Source organism: Lactuca saligna, chromosome 5 (assembly GCF_052625555.1).
Source record: "Lactuca saligna cultivar CGN05327 chromosome 5, ASM5262555v1, whole genome shotgun sequence".
Lineage (NCBI taxonomy): Eukaryota > Viridiplantae > Streptophyta > Magnoliopsida > Asterales > Asteraceae > Lactuca > Lactuca saligna.
In genome coordinates, this window is record NC_136421.1 from 38,148,526 (window position 1) to 38,155,403 (window position 6,878).

General features: G+C 37.6%; 1 non-coding gene across 1 annotated transcript; it reads right to left on the minus strand.

Annotated features, from left to right (window-relative positions):
- Positions 1-260: 260 nt before the first annotated feature.
- LOC144999175 (small nucleolar RNA R71) lies at positions 261-367 on the minus strand. The gene has a single exon (XR_013660696.1). It is a non-coding gene; the product is annotated as a small nucleolar RNA R71 (small nucleolar RNA).
- Between the last annotated feature and the right edge of the window lie 6,511 nt (positions 368-6,878).

The window sequence follows — 6,878 nt, forward strand, 5'->3', positions numbered from 1 at the left end:
TTGTTCAACTCAAGGAGATCCCCTTCTACGGAAAAGACCACGAATATGCCTATAAACACTTGGATGAAGTCAATGATGTAGCTGATTATTTTAATGTTCCAAACATGCCTCACAAAACCCAGCTGCTTCGTATGCTTCCAGTTACATTCAAGGGTGCTGCAAAGGATTGACTCAATTCACTTCCCCCCGGATCCATCACTACATGGGCTAAGATGAAAGAAGAATTCATTGACCAGTTTTGCCCACCTTCAAAAATAGCCAAGTTGAAGAAAGCTATAGCCAACTTCGAACAACAAGTTGGAGAGTACCTTTATAAGGCATGGGAGAGATACAAAAGTCTACTAAGGAATTGCCCACATCATGATCTTAATAGCCAACAAGAAGTCTCCATCTTTTATGATGGGCTCAATGTGACTACAAGGCAGCTTCTTGTCTCGCAAGGACCGCTCACCAACTCGCCGAGTCCAAGTGTAAAACATGCAATTACTTAAATATAAATGTAACATCTGAATTTACATATTTATTTTTGAGGTTTATTGAGCAACTCGACGAGTTGGTGCTACAACTCGTTGAGTAGAGTCGGGTGTGGCCATGTGTGATTAATGATCTACTCGTCGAGTAGGCGCTGTGTGAGGAAACCCTAAACCCTCTGGTTTGGGGCCTATATAAGGACACTTATATCCTCATTTGCGGCTCCCCATCTGCTTATCTTCCCTGTGAGAAACCCTAATTGCCCCCTTGAGCTTTTGAGAGAGTATTGAGCCGTTATTTTAGATCTTGGGTGCATTTTTGGTAGAGAATAGGAGGATTTCACGCAAGGATCAAGAAGAGGTTGTTAGATTTATGGCTAAACATCCAGGAGCTTCTGTTTAAGATATAAAGTTCGTATCTTTTTCATTAGTATGGGTAGATCTCATGATGTTAGAGTTTAGGGCTTCTTTTCCATCTTATTTTGGGACCTTGAAGGTTTTGAGCATCTTTTTACATCAGATCTGGACCTTGTGAGGTCCCTAGAGTCGAAAGTCCCCTGTTTTATTGTAACGCCCCTAGATCCGGGCTAGTCAAATTAGAGGTAATAGGGGTCGAAAATGACTTTTCTACAAAAGATTATTTAGAATAAACAATATTAACCAAGTTGTAGAATATGTCACAAGGTTTCCGTACATATAAAGAGCGTCGAAATCCGAGTTATAACGGAGAAGTTATGACCCGTCGAAGTTTCGCAACGGAACTGACACGACATCGGGAAGCGTAAATAGTGATTTTACGATGGAGGAATTTTTAGCCTTAGTGATCTAAATGAAAGTCGTATAATATGTTAAACCGAGAAATCCATAAAAAGAACGCCCAAATCTGACTTCGTATGAAGAAGTTATGATTTTTCTAAGATTCGGCTTAGCAGTGCACGAATCGAAACTCGAATTTTAGTTCGAGCGGTTTTTGGCTTACGTGACTTAAATGAGAGTTGAAGATCTCATTTATAGGAACTTAACAGTAAAAAGACAAACGAAAACAGAGTCCGTATGAAGGAGTTACGAATTCTTCGCGGTCATTTAACAGTCTAAACGCCTCGTAGTGTTAAATTTAAGATCGGTTGAGAATTAACTGATGGAGTCAAAATGAAAGTTGTAGATATTATTTTTACCTATGCGTGGATATAAAGAACGTAAACAACATAGGTCGTATGTGAAAGTTACGGATTTTAGAAGTCGGAAGTGTACTGTGCGAAAATGGGTGATGTGACACAATCTTGGCCATTGCTTTCTCCCCAAGTCTTGCCACTAGATGGTGACATGTGGCACCAAGTTCAGCCATTTTCACCCTATAAATAGAACCTCTCCCACCCTCATTTTCTTCACACCTTTCTCATTCTTTGTTCTCTTTACTCTCTCTCTAGAACCTCTCTTTAGCCCCGAAACCTCCCGAAAAGCCTAAGGAACCTCCCTAGCACGAGGCGGAAGCCCCTGAGTGCACGACGGCTCCAAGAAGAAGAGCTTTTCCGCACGGGAATGCTGCTCCAAGCAAAGCCTGGTTTTCTATAAAACCCGTTGTTAGTGAGTTACGCCTACGCTATTTTTAATATAGCTTTTATTTAATTATATTAACGTTATTAAGAACATATAATAAGTAATTGGGCTATTATTATGGGTTATATAAGTATTATTTAACGATTATATAATAGCAATAATAGCTAGACTATTAATTAGTCTTGGTGAATAATAGACTAAACTCTAGTGGTAATAATACTAGGTTTCGTCGAAGGAAATTATTTTTTTTCAAGAAGTGAAGCTCTGTCTGAGTTCGGAATCACCACCTTTTCAAGTGAGTGCATAGTTACTTTCATCTTACACATAGATATGAAGTATTTTATATAAATTACGTGTTATGTGTGCATATTATCTGAGTACTTGTTGTCTATGCTAAATGAACGATTTTATACATGTTTTAAATGATTTAAACTGTATATGTATTTTATATCTATAATAATGTTGGGGTAAACATGGGTAGATATAATAGATGGAATATGTGTTGAATGATGAGTTGAGAGGTGTTATAGACCACGAGGTGAGGGTGAGAGGTGGACGATGTGAGAAGCCTTTTTCCCAAATGATGGCCCCATCATTCAGCAGAGTATGGATGACAACCACAGACTATTCTAGACAGTCCAGTGGAACACTAGCAGGCTCGCAACCTGTAGGTGTTGTGAACGATGTGTTCAACCAGTGTACTCTAAACCATGGTGATCATACAGACTTGATGCCTAAACCTTGGTGATCATGCAGACTTGATGCCTAAACCCTGGTGATCATGCAGACTTGATGCCTAAACCTTGGTGATCATGCAGACTTGATGCCTAAACCCTGGCGACTATGCAGACTTAGTGCCCGTTGTGTAAACCGTGGCAACGATGGACTTTGTGCCGATTCCGTAGGATGATTCTTAGGAATGAATGAATGAGGAATAGCTGATTCTTAGGGTAGATCGTTAAGATTAAAGAAGATAATGGGGATGGGTAATTGGGTTGATTGTTTGATTGTTTAAACATAATAATTACATTATTGTGGGTTGAAAACCCTATGTACTCACCAGGTTTCCCAACCTGACCCACTTAGTTTATTTATATCACAGGTGTTGATATGAAGTCACATTACACTGAGAGATTAAAGAGATGTAGATCACTAGTGTAAATAAATGTAAGTAATGTTTATGCTTATGTTTCTGTATTGATGATGACATCCCAAACATTTTAAAATGAATAAAATACGTTTCTTCTAAAATATTTTGATAACGTATTTATCGTATTTTTCTGGGAACAAATTTCGCAATATTTTTATGAAAAGAAGTACTCGGATTTTTATAAAGCATAAACAAAATTGGTCTTTTCTGGCCGTGAAAATGGGGATGTCACAGTTGGTATCAGAGCATTAGTTTAAGCAAACTAGAAATTTGTAGGAAATTTCTAGACTTAAACTTAGAATGCTAAGCGATGATTGTGAGGTGTGATCACTAGCTTATAATAGGAATGATGCCTAAATTGCTTTTACGTGATAAATGATTTGTTATGCGACAGTTTGATCGGATCTATGGTCTGTTGGCGACCGGATCTGGAAACCTTATGTGTTTAGGATTCTAAATGTACGAATACAATATTAGAACTAGCATATAAACGTTTCGGAGTGATAAAGATGATTTAAACGTCAATCCTAAATAAAGATCTAGATTCACCTTATTCGGTGTTTACATCAAGATGGCAAGGACCCGTAACGGAAACGTGAATACAAATGGGAACCGAAACCAACCCTCAGTGATTGAGCAAATACCGGTTGTGGTAGCCACTGCTGAGCCAATAACGATGGCCAGAGTGCAAGCGATGATCCAGGCGATGTTGGATCGTCAAATGGAGGAAACCAGACTTTTGCTCCAGCAATATCGAGAGGAAGTGACCATATAGATCGAACAGCCCGAGTTGAACGAAGGGCAGACTGAGGAGGGAAACTACAGTGGGACCGTTGGTCAAGCCAACCCACCGATAGTTAGGCAAAATGTCACACCCCAAAACCAAGAACGATGCAAAACGTTCTGGGGTGGAGGACGTCATGTACAGTATCACAACAATGAAAAGTAGTAAACAAGCAACAACATCACCCATTGCATTAATAATATAATGTTAATACAAGTGTGTTCTGTCAAATTATAATAGACACTAAAGCATAAATCAAAATGAAAGATGAGTCTTGAACGAGCTCCATCTTCCTTTCTCCTTGCATCGGTACCTGTCTATAATGACTTGAGGATACAAGTAATTTTGAAAGCGAGTATCAACTTTGAAGCTGGTGAGATCATAAGTATTTTAGTGTCTTAATTTGTATGTAAGAATTTGTATGTTTATGAACTGTAAGTATAAAAATGTTTGTAAAACAACTGTAAGTGTTTGAAAAACTCTAGGAATCCCTATGATTCCTACTATTTTATAAGAGTGTCTTCTACCAAGACTTAACTGTTCTCAATGTAGTCTTCTACCAAGACTTAATTGTTCTAAATGTTCGTTTCATGTAAAAGTGTGTAATTTTCCCAAGTGTAACTATCATTAACAAAATATAGTTTTTACATTTAAAGTTTAAGTGAAAAGATCACTAAATATATGTATAGGGAAAATTAATGTAGTACTAAAATGTAGCTCTATAAGAACTAATGCTATACTAACTACCTTAAACCGGATTTATATTAAGGTATTATGTGATTAATTGCACCATACTATTGACTGGTAACAACGACATACAAATGGTCGTAAAACAGAATGACGTTTTGCACCCACAGACCTGCAGGTCCGGCTGTAGTTAGCAACAAGGTGTAGGATAGTCAATCCAGTATAGATCTATACGCAAACTCACGCTCTCCCTCCAAGAGAATTCTAGCTACAACTCGGGCCATGACATTTAAGGCATGCTCCAATACAGTGGATCACAATTGTTAACGTATTCATGTATATGTAACGTAATGTTACTTGTTCTAGTATCGTTGTATATGTTCTCTTCCTAGTATAGTTGTATATGTTCTTCTCTAGTATAGTTGTATATGTTCTTCTCTAGTATAGTTGTGTATGTTCTCACAGTAGTAAGTATTGAATCATGAATGAACTGACTCATAGTATGATATTGTGTTCTAGTAATTGTTCTAGTATCTTCCTAAACTACCCCTATGGTAGTTTACTAGTAATCTAACTGGTACGTATGAACATGGATGTATACCCTTGCTACCCAAGGGTATTGAATGAACTGGAAGAACCTTTATGACTATATATGTACACATGATATATAACTAATATTTAAACGACCTTCAGACGGGTACCCGATATCCCACCAGACCACATCTCAAGCGCGAAAAGGAAATAGGGTGGATAGCCTTCCTAAGTCTTTTAAACATTTCTCATATAAATATACATGTATAGGCATGCAATTTATAACATAAAACCATAAAGTAAGTTCTGTAAAAACCTTTGAACATAAATATTTTCTAAGAAATGATCAACTTGATGTCGATCTATAAAAGGGTTTTGAAGGCATGGGTTTGATAAAACGGTTTAGTATAAAGAAACATTTGTTTGAAACACAATTATAAATAAGTTTGAAATGTAATATACAGAGTAAAATGTATAGTGTAATAAGGAGTTTTAAACATATAAAGTGTTTATGAAAATCATTTGAAGGAAACTGTTTGGTAAAACGGCTAATGGGTAGTAAATCATTTGAATGATGCTTATTAATAACATGTGATTGATATAATAAGTAGCATGATTCTACTTGTATCCCCCCCATAAAACATTTAAAAATAGTTAAAACATTGATTAAGGGGTATGAACTCACCTGCAGTAAGTGATTGGAATTGAACGGAAGGTTATCGTAAGGAATGATCGGACAAGTGCTTGGTGTCAAGTGAAGACTTTAGACAGACACAATGATCCTAATTACATATGAAGACATATGTACTTAAATAATTAGTGATTAAAACACTAATTATACAAGTATAAGCATTGTAATGCAAGGAAAACGCTTTTGGTCAAGTGTTAGGAGGGAAATGGGTTGCAACAAAGGAGTGCAATACCTCAAATGGGAGTTTATGGTCAAATGACCACATGCTTTGGAGTTTTCGGCCCAGGGGAGTAAACTCCTGGCCGTAAACTCACAACAAAGTCTCTAAATGAAGCTTATAATTAATACAACTCTAGTGGTGAATTGTTTCAAGGGTTAAACAAGTGTTTGGGTGTCATTTGACCCCTTTATAGGGGTTTACGGCCCAAGAGCTTGTCTTGGCCGTAAACTCCTTAATACTTGTGATTCCTTATGTTTTCTACGCTTTAAACACTTTAGGGGACATGTCTAAATTCAAGCCTAAGCCTTAGGAAGTGTTTGTGGCATCAAAACACCCCTAATATGGAGTTTTCGGCCCATGAAACAATTGGCCATGTGTTTGCAGCCGTGAACACCCATAGGTGTTGGTATTTTGATTGTTTTGAGTCCTAGACTCATCAAGGTAATTTGCTGTGCTAGTCTCTTGGCTCAATGAAGGCATTTAGGGCATTTTGGCAACCAAAAATGGAGTTCACAGCCCTGGAACATCCTTGGCTGTGAACTCACTTTCACCATTGATTTCCAATTGTTTTTGTGTCCTAAACATGCAATGTAGGCTTCTAGTTTGAGATCCGAGGCTTTGAGGGACATTGGGACCCTTTTAGCCCTTAAAATGGAGTTTACTATCCGCGTGTTCTTGGGCGGTAATCTCCCAAATCTCGGGGTCTTGATCCAATTTTGATGTTTTCTAGTCATATACACACTAGCATACAAGCCTAAGGTAGTTACAAATCACGGGGAAAAGGCTAG